General features: G+C 45.1%; 1 long non-coding RNA gene across 1 annotated transcript; it reads right to left on the reverse strand.

Moving 5' to 3' along the window:
- Nucleotides 1–466: 466 nt before the first annotated feature.
- On the reverse strand, nucleotides 467–1,856 carry LOC140074985 (uncharacterized). The gene is made up of 2 exons (XR_011849323.1): nucleotides 1,611–1,856; nucleotides 467–1,003 (listed from the first exon to the last, which is right to left on the reverse strand). It is a non-coding gene; the product is annotated as an uncharacterized lncRNA (long non-coding RNA).
- Between the last annotated feature and the right edge of the window lie 9,349 nt (nucleotides 1,857–11,205).

Raw genomic sequence — 11,205 nt, forward strand, 5'->3', positions numbered from 1 at the left:
GGTGACCTCAATCAGAAGTTTGCTATAGGGCCCAGCTTCTTCTAGTTACGCCTCTGTCCAATGAGCTTAGAGATCATTCACAAATTGCTTACAGGAACTTACTGATGATATTTCCTGTGTGAACGTGATATCAGACATAGAAGTAGACGGATACGTTACAGCTATTCCGTCTGCCCGCTTGGCTCGGCTGAGCTTGTTGAGATCCTTCATGTCCAATCCTTCTCTCCCCTGGCATCCATTGGAAGAGTGAGAAGTTTCACTTCCAATTCACAAGCCATGACCTGGTCACAGCTCAGTCCTGTTCAAGTCAATGAGCTGCAATACCAAGAACAGCCACATATAACGTGCGGTGCTTTGCATAGTAGGAATTAGAGAAGTCACAACGCTCATCCAAACACATCAGTCTCTTCAGCTGCTTGGTGGGGGGTAACAGGGTCTGATAATAAGCCTCTACATTAAAGATGGGTGATCAAGTACTGTAGCGCCCCTTTAATTGGTTACAATTAGTGATTGATAATCATGGAAACAGTTTCAAAGTTGTGACAGTAAAGTGATTTCTGAGTTTCTGAGATGAGATTAAACACAAGTGCCGTCTTCTGGTAACAGCGCCACTCTTACTCAGGGGCAGTACGTGGTATTGAAGGGTGGCGCTGTTTTGGGAAGATTTAGAAGTTTATTTTCTAGTGGTGGAAATCCCTTTTAATAGGAACTTGAGATCTGAGATTACAGCGAACTTATAATATAATGTTAATAAGTGTCCTCTACTAGAAAACCATCATTTATACAATTCTGTAGAATAATACCAAGAGATCCGATCGCCCACCGCCTTGTTATATTTTTAGAAACCTCCATGTGGTAACAATGTTACATTGTGATATTCAGAGACTCCTGTAAATACAATCTGTACAGACACCTGGACTGTTTGGATTGTGTCTGGTCCTGGAACGTGTTTTCTGTGGCCACCTTCTGGCGAGCGGCGGCATTCAGCGTCATCCTCTCGTATCTACAATATAATGTAACCATAATGTAATAACAATGTAACCAGAACACGACACAATCGTTACACTGTAATAATGGAACATCTTACCTAATGTCACTGGAATCAATGAGGAGGTGAACTCCGGGAGATACAGGAATATAAATAAATGTAATATTTACAAATATTTGCAAAACAATTAATGCACAAGATATGGAAGTGACAAGAAGACTCAGAATTCCAAGAGAATCCAGACAAATTCTGCTTGGAATAGGGAGCATTATGGCCAAAATACAGCGCTGGAAAGGCAGATTGTACATTATCTGAACGGAATCCTACAAAAGAGGTAAAATCCAAACAAATGTAATATCCTGAAGGGTAAATGGACTTTAGATATAAGTAAAATCTGGTCCTAAGGTCTTCTCCATGATGTCAGGAGGAGAGACAGGAATAGGAACAGGACCTACTCTATAATTTGCGGCTTGGGCAGGCGTCTCACACACAAAACTTCTGTGATCTGCAGCAGATTTTACGCAACATACTGAAAATCTGCTGCAGATCCTGAGCCTAAAGCAGCTATGAAGCTATAAATCCAACAGCGAGGGCATGCTGGGATTTGTAGTACAAGCCTCACCTGCATTTCTTATACATATTCACAAACAAAAACCTGAACTCATTTCTTCCAAATCCCTGAGATTACAGGATCCGCGGAGCCTTCCACTAAAGGAGAAGTTCCTCCAAGTCAGAAGTCCCAGCACAGGTCACGAACCAGAGGCCTCCCCTTACCAAAGTCTAGGGAGAATCCGTCTGTAGGTCGCCCTTTGCATCAGTTACTGCCCACACAGGCTCGGTCTAGGTTCGGTTTCCCTAAAATGTCTGACTGTGGGGGCGGGGGACGGGCTCAGGACACCACACCCGGGGAAGTTCAAAAAAATTGACAAACAAGCAAAATGAAAGAGAGGAATAAGTTAGTCATGAGCTGCATTGTTATAGGCACTGGAGGAATTATTATTATTCAGCCTAGACTGGAGTGAGAGGTGACCCTGGGTCTGCACACACTGTAACGTTACTAATATCCATAGCAGCTTCTCACACATGAATGAGAGCCACTAGAGCTGTGCACCCCCGAGAGGGAACCTGTCAGCTCCTGAAGCTGAAGTGCCCTGCATTATAATAATGTGCACTGTGGGTGTGGCCCAGGGGCATATTAAGACTAGAATCAGCTTCTTAGGGTATGGACTATGTGTTCCTTCTCCTGCTTTCAATCTGCTGTTTAAGGACCTTTGAAGGACCTTAAAAGGTCCTGATATGGCTGAAGGTCCTTCTCAGCATACACTTTGGTGGGTGGTTTGGGTGGCCCCCGGGGCCCCCTAGAAGGCTTGGGCCCCAGGCTACCACCCAAAACGTCAATATAATAATCCACTACTGGTGCAGCCACAGAGTCCTGTGCATCGTCTGTTGCTCAGTTTGACCCTCCTCCCCATCTATATATAAATTCATACATATTCTCTAGATTCAGGTTTGTAGATTCTCACCAACATGGCAATAAATTCAGATTATTGAGACCTGGACAGGTTCCCCTTTATAGGGCATGTGCCAAGATAACAAGCTGATACAACCCCCACCGAACTCGATAGTATGAGTGAGCTGCAGGGCCGAGCACAGCGCTCTGATGTCTCCAGCGCTCCCATACACAGTGAATGGCAGCGCTGTTCTCAGACATTTCTCCTGGACCATTGGATGGATCTGCCGGATGCTGTTCCTCCTATTAGTGAGAATGGACCCCGTGTTCTTTGGATTGCTGGGGTTCCTGTTCTCGTCATCAGTTAATCCCTATCAGTGATGCCAGTGGGGTTGACTTTGGGACTGTGGGTGCGGTCACGCGTCGCGATTAACGCATGCGTTTAAAAACACATTGCAAAAGCCGTAGATGGATTTGAAGATGGATTAATTAAACAGCTGTTAACACTTGTGTTTACAAAATGCAAATGTTAACTCATGCATTTACGGTTGCGTTTTGTAAACACAAGTTAACAAGTTAACCGTTGTTTGATTAGACAAATCTCTCTTCAGCTTTTGCAATGCGTTTTTAAAGCTTTCGCTAAACGCGCCGTCTGACCGCACCCTTAAATTCATACTATTGGCGCTGATGACTCTAGTGCAAAAATATACACAAATCTTGTCCTGAGATAATGTCATAAGAACCATTATGTACACAGTTGGACCGGATTCGTATAACATGGACGCATTGCGGTGGTCCGAATGTGATGTAACATCTGAAGTTACTCATCTTTTATATGGAGATTAATTATATATGTAAACTGATGTTGAAAGTGGAATATACGTGTCCCATCCCCCGCCGGGAGAGGTGACACAGGGGTGACAAGTCATATTCTCATTAGCATACGTACTGCCCTATTTCCATCGGTATAATTGGTGCTTCGGAGGGGGGTAATCTCCGCGGCTGCTTGTTTGCTGTGAGCTCTATGTAACCCGTATAACGTTCTATGTATATAGAATCTATATCACACAGACAAGGGCTGAATATACAATATTAAACTGCATTTATCAGCGGAATAAGGAATAAGCGCTGAATTAGTCGGATACACGTTCGCATTATTCCATTCTCCTGCGTGCGGTATTATTAATGTGCGGCGGTTTTATTTCCAGGTTCACAATACATAATTACACGTCCCGCTCCTTCTCATGGGTTTCCTTTACATGGAAGACGTGTAATAAGTGGTTATGGAATTGGAATCAGAGAGAACAATGGAGATTTTCTGCAGCCGCGTAGAATCGTCTCCCTGTTTAAATGAAGGTATCGCTAATTGGATGTATTGTAGGGTTTGAGAGAGTCTGGCAGCTTATTTATCGCAGTGTAGTAATTCCACTTAACGCTTATAAGGCTGCAGTCATATGGGGGATCTTTAAAGGGAATGAAGCTAACAGCGCCCCCTCCTGTCCATAGGCTGCGTCTGGTACTGCAGCTCAGCCATTTTCACTTCACTTAGACGTAAGACCAATCATGGACACTAGACAGAGGGGGCGCTGATTCCAAGAAAAATAAAGCCAGTTATAACTATTTACATTTACATTGTAGGAAATCCAGATTCCACGTGTGAGGCATCTGGTATAGACTGTCCCTTCAAATCTCCCACAGAGAACACAGAAGATCAGCGTCCTAGTGCGACAACGTGACATCACACACTGCGACGCCTGTGCCACTCATATGGCTGCTGGAAGAGGAGGAGGATGCGGGAGCGGGAGAAGGTGAGTAAAGTTTTATTATTTTCCTGTATACATGCATTACTGAGGCGCGTACTGAAAAAAAATAATGGGAAGGGCCCCCACCAGTTTGCTCCCAGGGGCCTCCACCAGCCTTAATACCTGGACATGAACGTCTGATGTTCTCAAGCCACAAACGGATCAGTAACCATATGGAAGTCTTGTTATTGATACTTTAAATACTCTTCTACAACTACTCTCATCCTCATAGACTGTAAGCTCTTGTGTCCCCCTCATCCTTATAGACTGTAAGCTCTTGTGTCACCCCCTCATCCTCATAGACTGTAAGCTCTTGTGTCCTCCCTCATCCTCATAGACTGTAAGCTCTTGTGTCCCCCCTCATCCTCATAGACTGTAAGCTCTGGTGTCCCCCCATCCTCATAGACTGTAAGCTCTTGTGTCCTCCCTCATCCTCATAGACTGTAAGCTCTTGTGTCCTCCTCATCCTCATAGACTGTAAGCTCTTGTGTCACCTCCCTCATCCTCATAGACTGTAAGCTCTTGTGTCACCCCCTCATCCTCATAGACTGTAAGCTCTTGTGTCCTCCCTCATCCTCATAGACTGTAAGCTCTTGTGTCACCCCCTCATCCTCATAGACTGTAAGCTCTTGTCACCTCCTCATCCTCATAGACTGTAAGCTCTTGTGTCACCCCCTCATCCTCATAGACTGTAAGCTCTTGTGTCACCCCCTCATCCTCATAGACTGTAAGCTCTTGTGTCCCCCTCATCCTCATAGACTGTAAGCTCTTGTGTCACCTCCTCATCCTCATAGACGGTAAGCTCTTGTGTCTCCCCCTTCATCCTCATAGACTGTAAGCTCTTGTGTCCTCCCCTCATCCTCATATACTGTAAGCTCTTGTGTCACCCCTTCATCCTCATAGACTGTAAGCTCTTGTGTCACCCCCTCATCCTCATAGACTGTAAGCTCTTGTGTCCCCCCTCATCCTCATAGACTGTAAGCTCTTGTGTCCCCCCTCATCCTCATAGACTGTAAGCTCTTGTGTCCCCCCTCATCCTCATAGACTGTAAGCTCTTGTGTCACCCCCTCATCCTCATAGACTGTAAGCTCTTGTGTCACCCCCTCATCCTAATAGACTGTAAGCTCTTGTGTCACCCCCTCATCCTCATAGACTGTAAGCTCTTGTGTCACCCTTCATCCTAATAGACTGTAAGCTCTTGTGTCACCCCCTCATCCTCATAGACTGTAAGCTCTTGTGTCACCCCTTCATCCTAATAGACTGTAAGCTCTTGTGTCACCCCCTCATCCTCATAGACTGTAAGCTCTTGTGTCACCCCCTCATCCTAATAGACTGTAAGCTCTTGTGTCACCCCCTCATCCTCATAGACTGTAAGCTCTTGTGTCACCCCTTCATCCTAATAGACTGTAAGCTCTTGTGAGCAGGGCCTTCACTCCTCATATGACAATGTTATGACTCTTTAATGTTGTATTTTATTTGTATATGTTCCCCAGAATTTGTTGGCGCTATATAAATAAAGATTATTATTATTTCATTATGGTGGTTGTCACTTTTGTTATCTTTTGAGGGACTATATTTTCCACTCCCTTAAAGGGAACCTGTCAGCAGAAATTGACCTAATAGACCACTACCAGCATGTTGTCATGCAGATTATCACCTTCAAGATCATCTTTCTTCCATGGCCCAGTGCGGTGGCGTCACCCAGAAAAGCAACTTTGAAGTGAGATGTAACTGCATGTATAAAGACAAGGAGGTGAAGAGTTCAGGACTGAAGTCAAGCTCTTCCCATCTCTGACCGCCTCCGCTGCTGTGATTGACCGCATTGGTAACTTTTACCCCTGGACACAGAGCTATCGAGCAGAGCAGGTGTTCGCAGGCAGGAGAGCGTGACTTCAGTGCTGAACTCTCTGTAATTGCACGTATAAAGTCAAGGAGGTGAAGAGTTCAGGACTGAAGTCAAGCTCTCCCCATCTCTGACCGCCTCCGCTGCTGTGATTGACCGCATTGGTAACTTTTACCCCTGGACACAGAGCTATCGAGCAGAGCAGGTGTTCGCAGGCAGGAGAGCTTGACTTCAGTGCTGAACTCTCTGTAATTGCACGTATAAAGTCAAGGAGGTGAAGAGTTCAGGACTGAAGTCAAGCTCTCCCCATCTCGAAACACCTCCGCTCGACCACACTGGTTACTTTTACACTTCAACACAGAGCCATCAAGCAGAGAAGGTGTTCAAAGGCAGGAGAGCTTGACTTCAGTGCTGACCCCCCCACTCACAAGAGCACTACGACCCTTCCCTCTTTCAGTTAGCTGACTAGTGGCGGTGCCAGGAGCTGCACCCCTCACCAATCTGATATTGATGACCAATCCAACAGGAGAGACACAAACATTGGAGTCCGAAAGACCCTTATTGAGGATTTAGTATCGACATTGTAACCAAACAACTGCAGATCTTGGAAGGAACATTTGTATCTGTGATGAATGGTCGGGCTCTGGTGTCAAGTCCCTTGTACATTATATAACATTTTCTGACCCGGTCTAATGTTTCCATGTCCAGAACACCGAGACGTTCTGTACCTCAGCTCAGTTTCTGGAGAAAAAAACGTTTTCGGTTTTGATTCATTTGTGGTGTTCCCTTTTACTGTGTCACTGTTTAGGCGTCTTCTTCCCCTTTCTCAGTCACATTATAAGACGCATAGTATTGGTATAGTTACTAAGAGGAATATTCTTCATTGCATATACAGGGGTGTGAAAAGTGCCCATTACTGGACCCAAAATGTGCCATAAAACATTCATACTCCCCTCCCCCATACTCTGCTCAAGGTTCAGTGATAGTCCTCTTGCCCCAGGACTCTTGCCCCATGATCACATATTCTCTTTATATCAGATTTTGCTAATTTTGTATACAGTAGCTCCCCCTAGTGGTAGCAGAAAGCTTACAGAATTCTTATTTTTACCTCGCACTCCTGTTCAGATACAGTGGGTACGGAAAGAATTCGGACCCCTTTAAATTTGGTAAGATCAAAAAAGTTATTTTTTTTTTCTCATTAATTTACACACTGCCCCCATCTTGACAGATAAAAAAACAGAAACGTAGATATTTGCTAATTTGTTAAACAAGAATTCGGAAATATCACATAGTGATGAGTATTCAGCCCCCGATGATGAGTATTCAGCCCCCGATGATAAGTATTCGGCCCCCGGTGATGAGTGTTTGGCCCCCGGTGATAAGTATTCAGCCCCCGGTGATGAGTGTTTGGCCCCCGGTGATAAGTATTCGGCCCCCGGTGATGAGTATTCAGCCCCCGGTGATGAGTATTCAGCCCCCGATGATAAGTGTTTGGCTTCTTTGCTCAGTGTTGAGTAGAAGCTTTGGTGCTGGTGCAGCCCGGAGTCTTCTATGGAAGATGCAAGTTTCTCCCCCCTGGATTTGGGGATCCTCTGCCTCTTCCTTGCAGATCCTCTCCAGTTCCCTCAGGTTGGATGGTGAATGTTGGTGGAGGCCATTTTCAGGTCTCTTTCATAGCTCAGGTTCCGAAGCTTCTGCTCTGTTATTTTGGCTGTGGGCTTAGGGTCATTATTTTGTTGAAAGGTTCGGCCCAGTATGAGGTCCAGATCCCTCTGGGAGAGGTTTTCATCCACAATATTGCTGTAATTGGCCAATTGCACACTGTACACGGCTTTCATATGTCTGGCACTGAGGAGAGGCTTCCGTCAGCAGACTCTGCCATAAAGCGCCGACTGCTGGAGGCTGCAGTGATAGGCGACTCCCATCTCCCTCCTGCATCTCTGGAGCTCAGCCACAGTGATCTTGGGGTCTTCGTTACCTCTCACCAAGGCTGGATGGCCAGGTCAAAGAAGAGTTTGTCTCAAACTTCCCAAAGAATTATGGAGGCCGCTGTGCTCTTAAAAAGCTTGAGTGCGGCAGAAATCCTTTTGAAACCTTGATCTCTGCCAGATCTGTGCCTTGTCACAATTCTATCTCTGAGCTCCTTGGGCAGTTCCTTAGACCTCATGTGCCCTGACATGCAATATAGACAGGTGTGTGCCTTTCCTAAACAAGTCCACAATAAAGCTAAAGGAAATCTACCATTTGTTTTGACGCATTATTAACCAAACATACCTTGAGAATGCTGTAGCTACACTGATGCAGAAACATATCTTGTTGAATCCCAACTTGAGTGGTTTTGCTGAAATAAAAATTATAATATTATGATAATGAGGCTCTGGCGCTCCTGTCGCTGCTTCGGCGCCTCTTCTCAACCTATTTATGCACTGCTCCAGAGAATGATGTCATCACTGTGTTGTGCCTAACAGACTGAATGAATCAATCGCTGCACCATCCCCCAGCTGCCGTGTATCAGTCATCCAGCTCAGGTTGATTAGTCCTGTCTGGACTGTTCAGAAAGCTCTGTGTAATGTGTTTATGTAGGCAGCTAGCATGCAACCCAGCTTTCCCAAGGTCCTGAATTTTATAATTATTTTTTAAGCAAAATCACTTAGATCAGGGATTAATGAAGATATGTTTCTGTCTGAATACAGACAATGTGGCACAGGATCACCTAGAATGATCACATAATTATACAAACATATGGCTGATGGCTGAACAGTATAACTTTTCATGCCAAGTTCAGTATTTGACCCATTTTTGTTATTTATTCCTACTACCGCTAAGTACAACTGAATTACCCTGTTATGGCCCATACGTCTGCATCCCACAGGGCCCTAATAGAGTGACACCACTATCGCTGCACTAATTATGACGCTAATTACCTTTTCGCTCATTGCAAAATGTCACAGCTTTAATTTTGCTTTCTCTGTGGCAGAAAGAAGCCGGAGTCTATCATTACATGTGCGGGAAACAAAAGTGGAGGAATCTTTGATTAAAAAAAAAAAGACGACGACATATATGGGGGAATTGTGTCTGTAGCTCATCCCTTATATACGGTTATGTAATTCCTACCGGTCAGGGGAGGGTCAGGCGGGGAGGACACAGGAGATCTGCATTCCCTGCCTTACTAGACATATTATTCCTTATTTATAGGGGAGATTGTAACAACAAGTAGGGACTGATATGGGGCTACTTCTAGGGATACTGTCTAAGTGGTCCCCTGGTCCCAACCCTTTAACCCCAGTAAGAAGGTTGATGCAGGGAATTACCCAGGTCGTAACCCTTGAAGCCTTGAGTCTCCATCTCACACACACAGGTCGAGAGATTGCAAAGACAGAAACACAGGTAATCAGGATACAAAGAAGCAAAGGCACGTCGGAAAGTTAGGAACCATCTTGCTCAGGCACCTTACAGTGAAAAAGGTGTCTGAGCAAGTTTTATAGGTTCGTAACGGGCTAGTGCCCCTTACAGGCAAAGACTGGAGCACAGCAACTAGATAAGGAGGTAGATATATGCAGGGAAATAACCAGGTCGCTACCCCTTGAAGTAGTTAAGAAGTGCCAAAGACTGAAAAACAGGATACACAGAAGCAGGAGCATGTCCTCATCGAAAACGGAAAGTAAGGAACCTTCGAGTTACTTCTTGTTACTTACCTTACTATTTAGAAAGGTTCCTGAGCAAGGTTTACAGGTTCTTTAAGAGTCAGTGCACCCTCCAAGTAATAACTGGAGAACAGTGACTACATAAGAAGGTCAATGCAGGGAAATAACCTCTTGAAGTAGTGAATAGGGAAGTTCCAAAGACTGAAACACAGGTAATCTGGATACAAAGAAGCAAAAACATTTCCTCAACGTAACTTGAAAGTTAGGAACCTTCATGCTCAGGCACCTTACTGTGGAGAAAGGTGTCTGAGCAAGTTTTACGGGTTCCTTAAGAGCCAGTGCACCCTAGAGAAAATTAATGGAGCACAGTAACTACAGCCAGGAACAGCAGGTAAAGAATGTGAATGGACACCATTCGATAGATTCACCCGAGGGTCTATGGCCGACCAACATGGCTGCTTTGGGCCAATAGAGAGGTGGGAAGCCTTGGGTTGTCCCAATAATACAATAAGTGGAAGGACTTGAATAGACTCCATGGCTTGGCCCGTGTAGTGCTTATTGTACATGCCTGGGTCCTCCGTACATCAGGGCATCATCCCTCCTGCTACTAGGAATCAGCCTTTACCCTTGGAGTGTAATATCAGATAATATATAAAATCCTTGTCCACTCCGAGACTTGATACAGTGAGATATCAGATTTCTTCCAGCTCGTTAGTCACGGAGATCCTTCATTTTCCCTCCTGCACAAGGGTTTCCGTCACTTTGGCAGAAGGTTTTGCTGGGGCATGCCTGCTCAGGCGTATTCAGGTAGATTTCATCATGGGAGATGGGTGCGTGTCTGTGCCTTCACACACTGTCGTTGTGGGTGCTGCAGATGACGTGGGGTTGTCCAAGCTCTACCCGAGTCCCCTGCCAGTAACAATGGCTTTTGTAATGCTACATATTCTGCATATAATTAGTCTGCAGGCAATGCCGAGACAAGGCATTACATCCTGGAGCCAATGGCAGCAGTCGTCTCTCCTGCACACACGCACACTCGGCCCGACATGAATGAAGGAATCTGATCTCAGAGGAAAGTAAGCCGACATGTGAAACCCTCAAAATCGATGGGTTGGACTGACACACATCTGGCTCTAGGCAGCTACTCCTCTGGACACGCTTACACACACGCACACCTGGCTCCTTATGTTCCTTATGGAGGTTATTCCCAGCTGGACTTTATACTCAGAGCATCCAATATAACTTATACAATGGACCGGAATTTACAGACTCCCTGCCGAAATTTCATCATGTAACACTCCTCGGGCACCTAAAATAACTTACTAAAAATATTCCTATATTACAGGACATGTGCACAAATCTTTACACCATTTTACCGCCTTATACTCCAGAGCTGCATTCATAATTCTGTTTCTTGTTGGAAAGAGTCAACGTTCTAGTGATGAGACACAAACAGTACAATGCAGGGAGTCCGTCAG

Source organism: Engystomops pustulosus, chromosome 8 (genome assembly GCF_040894005.1).
Source record: "Engystomops pustulosus chromosome 8, aEngPut4.maternal, whole genome shotgun sequence".
In the NCBI taxonomy this organism is placed as follows: domain Eukaryota; kingdom Metazoa; phylum Chordata; class Amphibia; order Anura; family Leptodactylidae; genus Engystomops; species Engystomops pustulosus.